At 40.8% G+C, this 14,652-nt stretch overlaps 1 protein-coding gene and 1 long non-coding RNA gene across 3 annotated transcripts in view; one reads left to right on the top strand and one right to left on the bottom strand.

Annotated features, from left to right (window-relative positions):
* LOC137152170 (uncharacterized) overlaps positions 1–9,466 on the top strand; it is a 69,357-nt gene extending 59,891 nt beyond the window's left edge. The window contains exons 2-3 of one of the 2 annotated variants that reach the window (XR_010919461.1): positions 6,360–6,472; positions 9,295–9,466. This is a non-coding gene — a long non-coding RNA (uncharacterized lncRNA). The remainder of the gene's footprint in view (positions 1–6,359; positions 6,473–9,294) is intronic. The other variant, XR_010919460.1, reaches the window with a different exon arrangement.
* The window catches only part of AKAP7 (A-kinase anchoring protein 7), a 125,295-nt gene that overhangs the window by 4,481 nt on the left and 106,162 nt on the right, over positions 1–14,652 (bottom strand).

Raw genomic sequence — 14,652 nt, 5'->3', positions numbered from 1 at the left:
AGACAGAAGATTGAAGGCCATTTGGGTATTATTGTGTTTAAATATAAAATGTGCACATTTTGACTACATTCCTTTCCCCCTATCCCATAGTCATTGCTTGTCTAATTCTTACATTTGTAAGCATTCTGGGGCAGGGACAGTCATCTTCTGTGTGTGGATAGTGCCTAGTACATTGTGGGCACTACCAGAATACAAATAAATAAGTCCTCGTTGTAGGTGCAGCAGCAGTGGTGTAGACTGCAAATGGAGCTCTCAGAAATGCAAAGAAAGGGGTTACATCTTTGTGATCCAAATGTCAAGTTATGTAACAGCATGTCAAATGCTTGCATTTCAGTTGATACATGTTGCTTATGCTGTGCCAGGCCAGTGCTAACTTCTTGCATCATCCATTATAGTGGAGTGTGCTGTTGTTTCACTGGCAAGTCACTAAATGCTAAAACTGTATGCATATTTTGAGAAAACCGTTTCTATTCTCTTCTCTCACATCGTGCTCAGAATCAATAATGAATAAATAAACTCATTTTGCTCATCCCAGAAGTCCGCAATTTTCCAAAAGATGATATCAAATTGAGATGTTGTGTGTTTCTCAGTGTATTCATGCTGAGCAGAGCTCTTATTAATGCTTGAAATTTCAGCATGCAAGAGCCAGAACAGCTGTCCTAAGATGCCAGTAACATTTTAAAATAGAATTTATCCTCCTCCAGAGGTTGGTATTAACTATGGATGTGAACCAAAATCCCCAAAACAGGATCCAAGTTTGGATCTGAGTTCACATCTTGTACCTCTCTATAATGGGCCATATCTAAACGCTAATTCAGGACTCCCTTAAATTAGAGAGAGGTGAGATCTGAATCTGGATCTTAAAATGCCATGTCTGGAGTTGTTCAGATTTGGGGGTTTGGTGCCTCCTGTTCTAGAGAGAGAGTGGGATACGGAACTCACATCTGGGGTCTTGATTTGGACCCATCTCTAGTGTAGATAAGTAATCCTTTGATGTATGTGCTGGGAATATTGTATTATAAAAACTGCCAGTACAGCCATCCTACAAAAAGCAGACTTTGTAACGTGTCTCAACATCTAAAATAAGCAATATGCCACTCCAGGAAGATCACTGACGTGTCAGAATCACATGGCACTGGCGTGCTGTTTCTGGTCTTGCTTTCAACAACAGAAAAATCTCTGATTATGGCAGAACGTTGCCCACCCTGGAGCAAATTATTAAAGAGATTTGTGGGGTTCTAAACAGGAAAATAAAGGCCTGTGTAATGACAGCAAAGTTTTATAGTGAGCACCAAGGGCACTGCTGGGTACTAAAACACTGCAGTGTCTCACCACTAGCTAAGCAATTACCTAATACTGTTTTGCAAAATGTATATTTAAAAACATAAAACCCCACATTCACTCAGGCAAGCTTTTAAAAATCTTATCAAATTCCTATGGAACACTTGATTTAATTGTTCTGCTTGCCTTTGCCTTGTTACTGACTTCCAAGCTATTAGTGCATAAACATAAAGGTTTTAGTCCTAGCCGCTCTCTCCTGCCTGATTAATTCAGTGATCTACAATACACTCTGAGACATCATAATGACTCAATATAAGCCCCATCCTGCAAAAGCAAATAAAGCCAGCAGAAAAAAGCATTGCGTGTGTACAACATAATATGGGGTCAATAATCATCAGTCTCAATAAGTATCGCAGGAAACTCATCCCCCTCCCCAGCTGCCACCTCTGAACTACTGTTGGATATACTGGGAGACAAGAGAAGCCAAATGTAATCCGATGTTTGCCATTTAGGCAGGGTTATGGCCATACGGACTCCCGATGTTCACAGACCCAATGGCTATGCCCTCTTTATGGGTGACTGTCATCCAGTAGAGTCTCAGTAGAGACCTCCCTGCTGCAGATGTCCTATCCACAACATGTAGGTGAATCCCCCTCCCTGTCCCCAAAGTGCAGCAGAAATGCATCGTTTCAGCTATGTTAGATCTTTATGCCTATGGCAGCACATCGGACCTGATCCAACATCTACTGAAGTATCTGGGAGTCTTCCCATTTATGGCAGTGGGTGTTGGAGCAGACCAATAGACCTGCAAATACAATTGTGACATTCTATACACTGACTGTGGCAGGGGTTGGCAACCGTCAGCAAAGGCCATGCCAAATCTCCCCCCCTCCCTCCCCGGCCCATTCCTGGTGGCAGTGGTGGCAGCAGGTCTGCAGGCCTATTCCTGCAGCAGCCGCGCCGCTCCCGACCAGGGGCACCGCTCAGTCCACAAGGAGAATGGGGGGGAGGGGGACACATGGTGCTGCTTGGGGCCGGGAGCAGCATGGCTCCAGCCAGGGAGCCATGTGCCGCTCAAAGTCGGCGCGCGTGCCACAGCTTGCCCACCCCTGGACTATGACGTGGCTGAATGGATTAGTGAGAGTGAGGAAGCAGTAATGGAGAGCCACCGTACATGTACATACATTCACAAACACGTCTAGTAATCAGCAACTCTGCATTAACCATTTCCTTGTTAATTAGGGAGATGTACAGAGAAACCTGTTTTGAGCAGCCACTTAATGAACTGACCAAAATTGGTTGTTTAGCAGAGAGGGTGTGCTGCGAACGAGGGAGCAGAATTACACTGTTATGATAATTATGTATTAGTTTCCAGTTGTCCTCACAACGTGCTAGGCAGTGGAAGAAAGGAAAGCACAATCCCAATCTTAAAGATCATACAATTGAAAAGCGTTTGGTGTTAATTAGGTTGTTTGCCTCTGTGGCAGGGCGTCTGCCCCGCACTGGCAAGGAAGGAGCTAAAAGGGCTCTAGGACTAGCAACCAATGGGAAGGGGCTGCAGGATAACCAATATATAACACTGAGTTGCAAGAAGAACAGAGGCAGTCACTCTCAGGAGCTCAGAGAGGGAAGGCTGCCCGCCCTGCAGGCTACAGGAAGGCAGCACCCTGGATAGAGCAGTGGCTGACTGCTGGGGCTCTGTCTGAGCTGGAGGCCCTGATACAACGGCAGAAAAGGTATTGGGACTGCAGGGATGTGGCCTAGGGAAGTGTGTTATGGAGTTGGGGGAAGAGGCAGTGCAAGATCACAGCACACAGGGGCTTGGAGAAGTGGACAGGCCCGGGTCCCTCCCTGCCTCCCCCAGACTGCCAGTGGAGTGGTGGTGGACTGCAGCGGCCACTAAGTGGTGGAGCTGGGACTGTCGAATCCCCCAAACACGGGTTGTGGCTTGGCTGGAAGAAGACGCTGTGGGTCCTGACGGTGGCGAGAAGGACTACCGGAGAACCTGGGGAAGAGTGACAGAGCCCAGGCTGTGGATGGGGCTAATTCCCAGACCACCAGCAGAAAGCGCCAGTACAGAGATGGGTGCAGCGAGTCCCTCACAGCCTTAGACCGAAGATTGCCTAATGAGGGTGTGCTCTAGTCCTGTATGAATTTCACTGTGCCTATAAATAACCAAGAGTAATCTGTTCTGCTGAAACCAGTCCCCCATTGGCCCTAGTCCTTAGACTTGGGAGAAAAAGGACAACCGAGGGGCTCTCTTGATATATCTGGGTCTCTCTATTAAACATCCTGTCTCATTTCCTGATAAATGAGATCTGTCAATGAGTCGGAATAGTTCTCTGCTAAATGTGGCTTGAAATGGCATCCATTGCCTAAAGTGAAGCTGAATACAAGGAAGCAAATACAATAAAATCTTGCAGACAATCACCATGTTATGGGCAGAAGGATGGAAGATTACCATAGAAGCCAGTGATTGGTACTTGACTTTCTCTCTATACTCAGTCAGAGCAATCACAGGAGCATTCTCATATTTGCTTAAGGTTGAGCATTGTCCATAACTGAGAATGGATTACTAAACAAATGTACCTAGTACCTTTCTTCCCCACTCAAAGCTGAAAATGGAGAGTCTCTTCAACTTGGTAGTTGTGGGAGTGGAAAGTGAGCTCGCTTCTCTTCCAGCAACCATGAGGAGAGTGAGAGAGTTAAGCACCTGCCACTCCCTCTGATTCTATCATCAAGGGAAACCAATCCTTTCACGATTTCACTGGGGCACGTGGCTTGGTGCAGGGCCTGAGTTTCGCACAGGCTAGGTTATTGGCTTATTTCAGACAGGAATGACCCTCTTGTGGTTAAGGCACTAGAGTGAGATGCGGGAGATATGGATTGAATTCCCAGCTCTGTCACAGGCTTCATATGTAACCCTGGGCAAGTCACTTATTCTGGCTTTACCCATTATTCCCCATTTACAAAGGGAAAACAATACTCCCTTTCTCTTCCAATCTTTATCTATCTTGTCTATTTATATTTTAAGTTCTTTGGGGCGGGAACTTTCTTGCTGATCACTGCAGGTGAGGATTGCTATCTTACCATAATACTAGCAAAAAGGTGGCAAACTTAGTAAGTTCAGGCTTCATTGTTTTGAATCATTGCTTCTCTTGAAAGATCCATATCAAGTATTCTTTCACTCTGTCTCTTTCACCGGGGTGTACAATTTTGAATATGTTTGTATTATGGGGAGAGCCAAATTTTAATTGTCAGGCATTTTCATATAATTATTTCAATTACAGAACATCTGAGCTGTGAAATACAGCTATAATCTGCTTGGACCTTAAAGGGAAGATAAAATTCAGTACCTCCCCAAAAGCAGTTCTAGAAAGAAACATAATTGCTACCCAAGAGGATGCCCACAACAGACTGCATAAAGGCAAATTCATTATGAAAAATAAAAACAAAAAAATCATAGTCTGCAAAGTATTTTCCATTATTACCTGCCTGACTAAACTGAATTAAGCCCTGCACCTAATGGGACATAAACATCCGAATTTAGTTCAACAAAGCATAATGTAAAAGAGCATTTATGAAATCTGTGGAAAGGAAAAATGTGACCTCTTTTTCTAAAAACTAGTTTTAATGCAATACGGTCCTTTGCAGCAGCCACGGTCTAGGACAAAGAAAATGAAAGAATAAGGAAACTGGAGGGCAACACAGTTTTGTTCTTGCCTTTCATGTATTTCTAGAATGTAACAGTGCCTTGGGCATCAATTCATAAATAGGCATTTAATAAATAAAATTATTATTATTTAGTCTCCAGGAGAAGACTGATTTTTATCATTAGATTTCGGAGTTCTTGAGTTCTGATCTTATGTCTGAATCAGTGATCCTTATTGTTCACATTATTCCTAGCTCAAACAAATAATCCTCAAACCATTTTCCATCCAAACATAATCATGATTTTTTTCTCTATAAATTACACTTTTCATAGCATAAAATCTCACCGAGCTTATAGAGCTGTATCCATTCTAGTGTACAGTTCATTCTATTGAAAAGAACTATACTTCAGTCTATATTGGATACCTCTCTACTAATATACCTTGGTTTTGAGCTCTTGCTTCTCTTATTCTTACAATCATTCCTTCAGAATTTCTTTTGGAGGCACTGCCTTCTATCAGAACCTCTCAGGGTTCTGTCTTCCTTATACTTCCCCCCCCCCCCCCCTCCTTCTTTCACTTCCCTGGCGTCATCCATCCCATTCATTCCCTTCGATTCAGCTATCACTTCTACAAAATGATTCCCATTCTGTCTTTCCACCCTAACTTTTCATCCTCTGTCCAGTTCCTAACTTTCACCCCTCTGATATCTCCTATTGGATGTACTGCCACCACCTCTAACTCAATGAGCCACATTCTTTCCTAGGGTTACTCCAATAAAATCAATCCACAGGGAGGAATTCAGCTGTTATATCAAAGGCAGAGCAGATCCTCCCAACTTTCTCCATTCCATCATTCTCTGGCACCGATGACTAGATCATCTCTACCCTGTTCCTCCCAAACTCACAGTCCTGCTCATTTGACCCCTTTCTTTCCTTCTCCACACACCCATAAAACCGCTAAATCCTGTCATTTCTTTGTCAACAATATCTCCAAAATCTATCCCTTCCCCTTTAGTGTCCTGGCAGTGTGTAGACTTACAGCACTGTATAAATAAAACCCAAACCAACTTTTTGTTTGAATCAGATTCTCAGTTCATGTAAATAGATGTAACCCCACAATGTTAGTGGAGCTATGCTGACTGACACTGACTTAGAATCTGACCCCTAATTTCTATCAGGTCAGGGAGTTCTATTTTGGTTTTTCTTTCTCGCTCCCTCTCTGGTTTTTGAGTATATTTTTCTCAGTCACAATGTAGGTCAGGAGCTAGCGAATAGTGCCTTGATCCTGTTGCACCGAAACCAGTGGGATTTTTGCCATTCACTTCAATGGGAGCAGGATTAGACCTTAAATGCATTAGCAGATTTGTTTTCTCCTCCACTCTAAGTGACAATATATTTTATACCAAAATTTTCTTTGCCTTCAAAGAATTTTTCATGTAGAAAAACTCCTACTTCTGCTTTGGCCAGGAGAGTAGAAAAACAAAAACATTCAATAGAGGACAAACATGGGGATCCTATGCTGCGCTCTCGTTAAAGCAGGTAAGCTCACTCACTGTTCTGAGATGCTTGCATTAGGTAAATAAAGTCTAATCCTGCAATCTTTTCTCCTCTGTTTTAAAAGTGAGTTATGCCTGCATAAGGCTTGAAGTAACAGGAACATTTTTAAATGGGGAACTCTGAGGATGAAATGACAGGCAGCACTTTGAAACTCCATACTTTTATTTATTTATTTGTATTGAGCACAAAAAAGGATGAGGCCCTTATTGTGCTTGTTCACACACACCAAGATCGTCCCTACCCCCAAACTCTTACAATCAAATTATAAAACAGAAGACAACAGGTGAATAAAGCACACAAATGGGGGTCAACACAAAGTTGTAGTGAGTTCCTTAAATAAGAAGCTTAATATAGTCTTTAAAATATGTAACAATAGAAAAAATAAATTTCATTTTAACAAGAAAACTACCCCAAACTAAGCACAGATTTAATCACTTGAAGTTGTAAGTGTTGTCACTAAATAGCAACTGGAACTACAACAATACAACTTTCAGCTCATACAGAAAGAAATGGCTAAACCAGTTCTGATGGTATGCTATGTAAAAGGGAGGAGAGAAGGGGAGAAATGGGGAGGAAACTCGTTGATTGCTATAGCTAGACTTTATGGTAACGGCTTAATTGGAGAACAAAAGATGCTATTTATTTGTTGATTCTCTTCAGCCACTGTATGTACTGTGGAAAACCTCTGATATTTAACATGCATCTGTTCAATGCTTGTGTTTTCTATTAAAGTGGAAAATTGAATAAAATGTCATTTAAAAAATTGCCATGATATGAAATTGGATAAGTAACACAATAACAGACCATGGTATAACTTAGCAAAAATGTACAATCACAAGTGAGCATATATTACCTCATGTCTAAGTCTGCTAACCCTTAGGAAATGTATGTAGTGTTATTACCTCACCCACCTTGTCTCTCTAATCCTTATGAAACTAAGGCTATGTCTTCACTGATGGCGGTAAATTAGCCGCCATCAGACTGACTTATCTGGATCGACTGAGTGGTCAGTGAAGACCCGCTCAGTCGATCCAGAAATCGACATATTAAGACCACCTCCTCAAGTGGCGCAGTGCATTGAAGACGGAGCGCAGAACAGAAGCACAGAAGTCGACAGGAGTTACGCAAGTTTTTGCGTAGTTTGCGTAACTCCAGTTGACTGCCGCCGAATCTCTGAGGTAAGTGTAGACAAGCCCTTAGCTAATGGCTAGGTGGATTTCACTTGGGATTAGCTAATATCCTAAGGGATTGGGTGGTCACTAGGAGGAGAAGTAGTTGAGGAGGAATGGAATCTCTGAAACAGCAGGGATGCAGGTCCAGGTCAGGACTCTTGTCTAGCAGGAGTCTGGTCTGGCTTTGCCAGCACCCTAAACCTCAACTTCCTCTCCCTGGCTCAAACCAGGAAGTAATAGAATTGAGAGAATGTATTCCCTCAGAGGCCAAGAGAGGGGGAAATGCACAGGGATGTTATCTCATTGCTACAGAGTGAGAGGGAAAAATACATAGTCAGTCAAAAATAGGACTTGTTATATTGAAATCCTTGGTGGGATTCTGTGACACGCTCCAAAATAATTTAAAGGGACACTACCAACCATTTTAAGTCTAAAATGCTAATCTATCTTTCAATGTTTATAACAAGTGTGGGATGTCAGCTGGATTCTAAATATCTTTAAAGTCATCTAGTCCATCTCATTGCAGTCAATAGACGGCAATTCCTTATAGGATATCTTCTATTTTGTTCAGTCTAGTTTTAAATATTCCACTTCTTCTTAAATAAAACTCCACTTCCTCTGCCAGATTTACAAACTAAGTCATGTCAATAGAACCCCAGCACCAACCAAATTTAAAGACGGGGGAAAAATATCAAAGGCATGAATTATTTTGTAAATTGACATCCTCTGAGTCTTCCAGTGAGTCCCTACCTTTGTCTTGTTAAGATGCCCCTAAGGATAAGGACTATGTTTAACTTCTGTCCTGTACAGCACTCACAAATAATATTGGCTGGCATTTGCTGAGGTATTTAAGGAAGTTGGGCATCCAATTCCCCAGTGAGACTTGGGTGCTTAACCCCTCCTCTTGCCCCTTTTGAAAATCCCCACAATAATGTCTGAGAGATGGGAATTCTACCATTTCCTTTTGGAAACCACACCACAATCCAATATCTCTCATTAACAGGAAGATTTCCCTGAAATTCATCAATATTTCCTTTCTTTTATCATATTACTCATAACTCATAGTTCTACTACTCTATGCCATACCATCCTAAATTATATTCTATGTATGCATAGTTAGATGGTTAACATGTGCCATCTTAGTCATTGCTTAACCACACTATATCTATTTAGCTCTTTTAATCTTTCCTTTGTAATCAATCCTTCCAGCTGCCTTCTCACTTTTGTAGTTCATGGGTAATATTTTCAAAAGAGCCTAAGTCCAATAGCTTTCAGTAAGACTTAGGTGTCTAAGTCACTTAGATGCTTTTGAAAAAGTAACCTCCTTCTCTTCTTCCATATTATCATTTTGTAGTGTTGAGCTTCCCACAACTGAACACAGTATTCCAGGTGCAATTTTATAAGTGCTTTATCTAAAGGAGATATCTCCTGCCTACTTAATGCCTCTGAGTATACAGCAATATAACACTGGTGCTTTCACTTGTCTTATCCCATTACGAACTTGTATTTCACTTTTGTCCCATACTATTTTTCCCCATTACTGCTTCTAGTTCAGCTATTATTTTTTTCCACTGGGGAACTTCTGTACTCTGTAGATTAAAATCCATATTCTGTCCCCTTGTTTTTGTGCAGCGCTACAGTTGACCTCAGAGGGATAGAAAATGGACTAAAGACAATGCCAGATCAGCAGAAAAATGTGAAATTTGTGAGTCTAATTGTTTAGTCTGAGTTCCAGCTATTGGAAATTCCAAATCACAATGAAATCCTGGTTCTCTCTTCTTTTTATTAAATTTTTGTACCATGAAAGGACTTTCTGAAATCCACTAGTGTTTTTTTAATACAGGAGTTCTGGTTAGATACACAGAACATCCACCCTGAATACACTGAATGCAATCTGGCCACAAGTATCTCTTCTGTGAGCATGGCACCAAATGACAATAGAAATCCTGTCTGAGTATAATTTCAGAATACATAATATTAGCCCCAGAAGCCTAAGAAGGCACAGTTTACTTTTCAGCCCAGGAAAGCAATATTCAAGACTCCTTCAAGGTTGCCATTTGAGATGATGAAGGTTGACTCTTTTTGACAAATTTATCTCTATTAGGATACATAGTGATTAAACAGCCCAAACTTCCCTTTTGGGGCAGAGTAGTTTTATGCAAGCACGTTTTTATAGTCGAGGGTAACATGAAGTGATTTAAAATAGGATTTGTTTAGAATTTGGATACATGTGCTATTTCTTTGACTCTCTCTCTCTGTCATACATTAAAAAGAGTTAGAGGAAAAATTATGAATACAGGTGATGGGCATCCCTGCCAAACTAAAATGAGAAAAAAAGACAAAGGTATACAAAAGTTAAATGCTTAATTCTCTAGCTTGCTTGTCTTCAATGCATCAGAGTGGAGACTATAGAGCAGGTGATGCCATCTCTGGTTGGTAGCTTACATTGGTCTGCAGGGTTCCTCTGGGCACTTGGTTGGTCAGACTGGCATAGTCTGTGGTACTTTTGGTCTCCTGCTTCCAAGAGGAAGGAGGGGCAGCAGACCTTTGTGGTGTTGTGGTGGCCTGGGAGGATCACACTTCTGCATTTTCTTGGACCTCTAAAACTATGAATGTAGTTTGCTCCTCACTTTGTTACCTCTCTGGAGATCTTCGGGCAAATCAGGGGTTCACAGGTTTCATATCCCAACAGCGTGATCCAATCTGTGTTGAATGGAGGCAAGATTGACCTTTGGTCAGTGTGGAAAGTCCTGTCTTAGTGGTAGTTCTGTAACCATACACATCACTAGAATGCAACAGATGTCCTTCCAAAAATACAGAAAGCATGGAATTAACAGATGACTCCATGGATGTGGTTTGGATCCTCTTCTCTGTGGGTGTTACAGTTGTTTAAGTTCCTTTAGGCCTTTACACATTCTAGATGAGATCAATGTTCCAGTATCTATTTTAGTAGTCTACTTCACACATTTTCATTCATCCATATTTTATTTTCTCAGCATTTCTTAAAATATCCTGGGCTTTTTATTGGCCAAGAATTTGATGAGTAATAATTTTACTTAATGTGATTGGGTGAAGGGTCATGTCTGAGAAAAAGCTGTTTCAGAAGCTATTAATATAAAGCTCACATAAACTAAAGCAAAATTAAAGTTTACAGAACCTAAAGAAAATTGAAATGTATTGACTGGATTTCACTCCAATAGGCCCATTTCACTCATAGATCTTGTTCTACGATTAGTTTGAGCTGGGAGGAACAATGCTAGAATCTAAATGAAAAGTGCCCCAATGTCCTGAGAGAGAAGCATCTTACTGTTATATCAGAGTGAAAATAAGTTTCTAGGGCTGGGGATTTCCATTATCAGATGGATAGGGATCAGGAGATAGCAGTCTATTCGCTGGAATACAATAGGACTCTAACACCACCAGAGATAATTAAGACTGATTATAGTTTGGGACAATGAAATAGTGAACTCGTGTTATAAATCTGCTTTGTTCAACATTGTATTGGAGTACAGCGAGCAGCATTTCTTTAAGATTATAGCCACCCCTGCCTAGTCTTGCTTGTGTTACAAAACTAGCATAACTAAGATTGTAGCTGTAATAAATGTATCAGTAGCTTTAAAGAGAAAAGATTTCCAGTGCATTTGCAGTGTGTTGTAGGGTAAGCATTAATCAAATAATGTTGATTATGAGCAACAGCATCTAGCTTATGCATTTGTATAAGTCAGTCCATTTTTAAAATCTAAACAAAATACTATCCCCTTTCTCAGTGGTAATAGCTGCGTATAGAACAGTTACTGAAGTTATTCTCTGGTTTCCCGTTGCCAAAAATTAGTTCTGTTTAAGCAAGTTTAGTCTTCATAAATGTCTTCCCTTCCCCTCCCCTTCCAGCAGTTGGCAGATCTGAGAAGGTAGGAGAGGATCTGGGATCTCGGCAAAAGCAACAATTACAGGAAGAAGAAAATAGTATGAATATATGAATGTCCATTTTTTGTCTCATCTCAGATACGCTCTCTTGTTGTTTTGAGAACCTATGTGGGAAGGCTCTTGCCAGGGCAGTAGGTATGAGAATGCCAGTTTGATGCCAAACAAGTCCAGTCTTCTCTCCCCATGCCTACTGGGAAGATCTGATCTTCTTTGTAAGTAAAGAGGATGCCAGGTTAGCTTGGCAAACATTGGCCTCCCATCTGAACCAATACCACTGCTGCTATTTATAGAAGTACGGCTAGTAAACAGAGTAGCTGATATTCTCCTCCATCCCTCTGCAGCCCTAAATTCCAGAGATGGCCAGTGGACTGTCACAGCCATGACCACTTGACAGACCAGATCCTTTGTTGGTGTAAATCAGCACAGCTACATTGACTTCAGTAGAGCTATTCCAATTTAAGGCAGCTGCAGGTCTGTCATGACAATTCCACCATCATTTGAGTCGCACCACAGATATTCCTTCTCAGTTTCAGGGTTTGACTAATGAGTTTAGTAAGAATTTTAAAATATGTCTAATTTGCTTCTGGTGAAGTATTTCAGCTGAAGGAAGCTGCTTTTCCAACATGTTCCAAGCGCTAAAAGAAGTTCAGTTTCATTGTTTTTAAATTTCACGGTACACCTATAAAACATGTTGGAGATTTCTGAGATTGCATCACTAATAGAAAAGTACCATTTTTATAGTATTGAAATAAGTGTAGGCAAAAGAAATCATGACACTGTTAATAGACACTTCAAGGAATAATTAATTATTGTTTAAATTATGTTCCCAATTGACCGAGATCTACAGTTAACAAGGTGTTTTGCCTCCCTTAAAAAAGAAAAAAGCTACTCTCCACTACTTTGTCTAAAAAGTAATTTTAGTTTTTTGTACATTTGTTGTCTATTTTAAAGATCTATAAAACCTAAGTAATTGCAACTAGAGTAACCTACTGTGGGAGTTTTGCTGCAGTAAGGACTGAAAGATTTGGCCCTGTGTCAGTGTTTTGTGCTACAATGCTTTTTTAAAGTTTTATTTTCCAATTATCAGTCATAACATAGAATATTATGTGCTCTCTTCAGCTCTACTGTACCTCTGTAACTGCTGGCTCACAGAAGCGCCCAGGGCTGTTTGAACTATGTAGCAGGGTTTGTTCCTGTTCTAAGGCAGTATATCCCTCTTGGAAGGAGCTATGTAATTCTGAAATAATCATTAGGCAGTTGCCTAAGTTTTCCTTATTCCTTGATTGTCCCAGAAGACCCCATGCATTACTTCTGGATGCAACTTGGGGCTATTTTGGACCTACAGCAATTTAGGATAAGGAAATGATCTTTGAAGGAAAATTTATAACTGATGTAAAAACAAAGTGCCATCCTGTTCTGATTGAAGCCAACAAGAGTTTTTGTACTGACTTTAATAGGAACAGAGGCAGACCTAATAAAGAGAAACAAAGAACAAATCCATACAATGAGCTATTTTTCTTTCTGGATCTGCCCTCTCACTGGAATAGCTCTTTGATTTTACTAGGTATTTCACTCAATGAACAAAACCCTCAGCTAATAAAACTCTTGGAAACCCCTACATATAGCCTAGTTTCTAATACACCATTTGTACAAAATGGATTGACTTGTTAACAGTGTGCTAAAAAGTAATCTGGCAGTATGCTTCAAACAGAGTACAAAGCAGAACAAAGACAGGGAAAGAATTCAATACACCATTCTGTCGCAAAGTTATTGTAAAATTTAACTTTTTTAATTGTACTGAAATATTAGCTTCATCTCTACAGAGATGGTCTTATTTCTCCTTGGTGGAAGGTTGTTTTGCTGTTTTCAATTTGACCAGGTGGAAAACTACAGGGTTCAGCGAATAGTGCAGTTCCCATGTGCCCATTCAGTCACTGGCCTCAATGGTAAGCCTGACAAATGTGCCCATCAACGCCAACAGTGGTGACTTCTGTGTTGCGGAGAGCAGTCCACTGGGAACAAGACTGGGACCACTAATTCATGTCCCAAAGGCCACTAAATAGCCTTCAGTTATAAATAAAGCCATTTTAAACCTGCTCTCTCCCATCATTAAATTATCCACTCAGCTTTAACAACATGTCTAGAATACTGAAGAATCTGCTCTGTCAAAATTTTACATGGATTTATTCTTACTTCAGTACAGAAACCTATATTCAAATTACATAGTGCCTTTCCCAGCAGAAGTAAGGCATGAATGCACACCGATTGTTTCACTTTTACTGCATGGCTCCCATCATTCTCAGAGTGGACACAAACTGAGGAAGATCAACCCACATTTGGTTTTGACTGTTCTTTATTTTGCTATTCAGAGTATAAACTGTTCTATGGTCAGAAGAACATGTGCACACTTACAGATACTAGGATAATTCTCATGATATTTAAGCATGATAAATGTTTTAGTATCTTAGAATACAGCCAACAATGAAAATTGTATCACTTTATTTATGCGGCAGCAATAAGAATAACTGTATTGATCATTTGGCTACAAAAGAAATAGAGTGGTAACAGGAATAATTAATAGCCATTTCAATCCCCTAAATAAGTATGTTGTGCCTAGAACAGAGACCGTGACCCTACACTTGAGCTGGTGCAGAAAAACAAAAATTACCTATTTCAGCTCTGCGAAGAACCTTTTCATTGCAAGGGGATTTTCCCCAAAGGAGGGCACAATGTTTCCATTGCTGCCCTCCCTTAATGCTCCCACAGGGGAGCAGAGACTGCTGAGGGGATGCAGATTCAGCCGTCCAGGCCAGTGTTGCCCACTCATAAGTTGGTACTGACACCTCTCCCCAGTGCATAGAAGGCTGTGGCCACTTGCCATCATAAACTTTCTCACCCCACCTTAGAAGTCCTCAGCAGGGTTTTAGCTGGTGCAGAGCACTGTAAACCATGTGTGAATGTGGCTCATCAGGTGGTGAGGCTGCTCAGCATCTTTATTAATATTTGAGATTGAATAATCGTTAAACTTTGTGATTCTCCTGGGGAAGGTGCTATATAGCAGTGTAA

Source organism: Emydura macquarii, unplaced genomic scaffold (genome assembly GCF_026122565.2).
Source record: "Emydura macquarii macquarii isolate MOO-44397 ecotype Brisbane River unplaced genomic scaffold, CSIRO-AGI_Emac_v2 contig_1146, whole genome shotgun sequence".
NCBI lineage: Eukaryota > Metazoa > Chordata > Testudines > Chelidae > Emydura > Emydura macquarii.
Note: the sequence above shows the minus strand (reverse complement) of the source record. Positions and strands in the feature narration are given on the sequence as shown.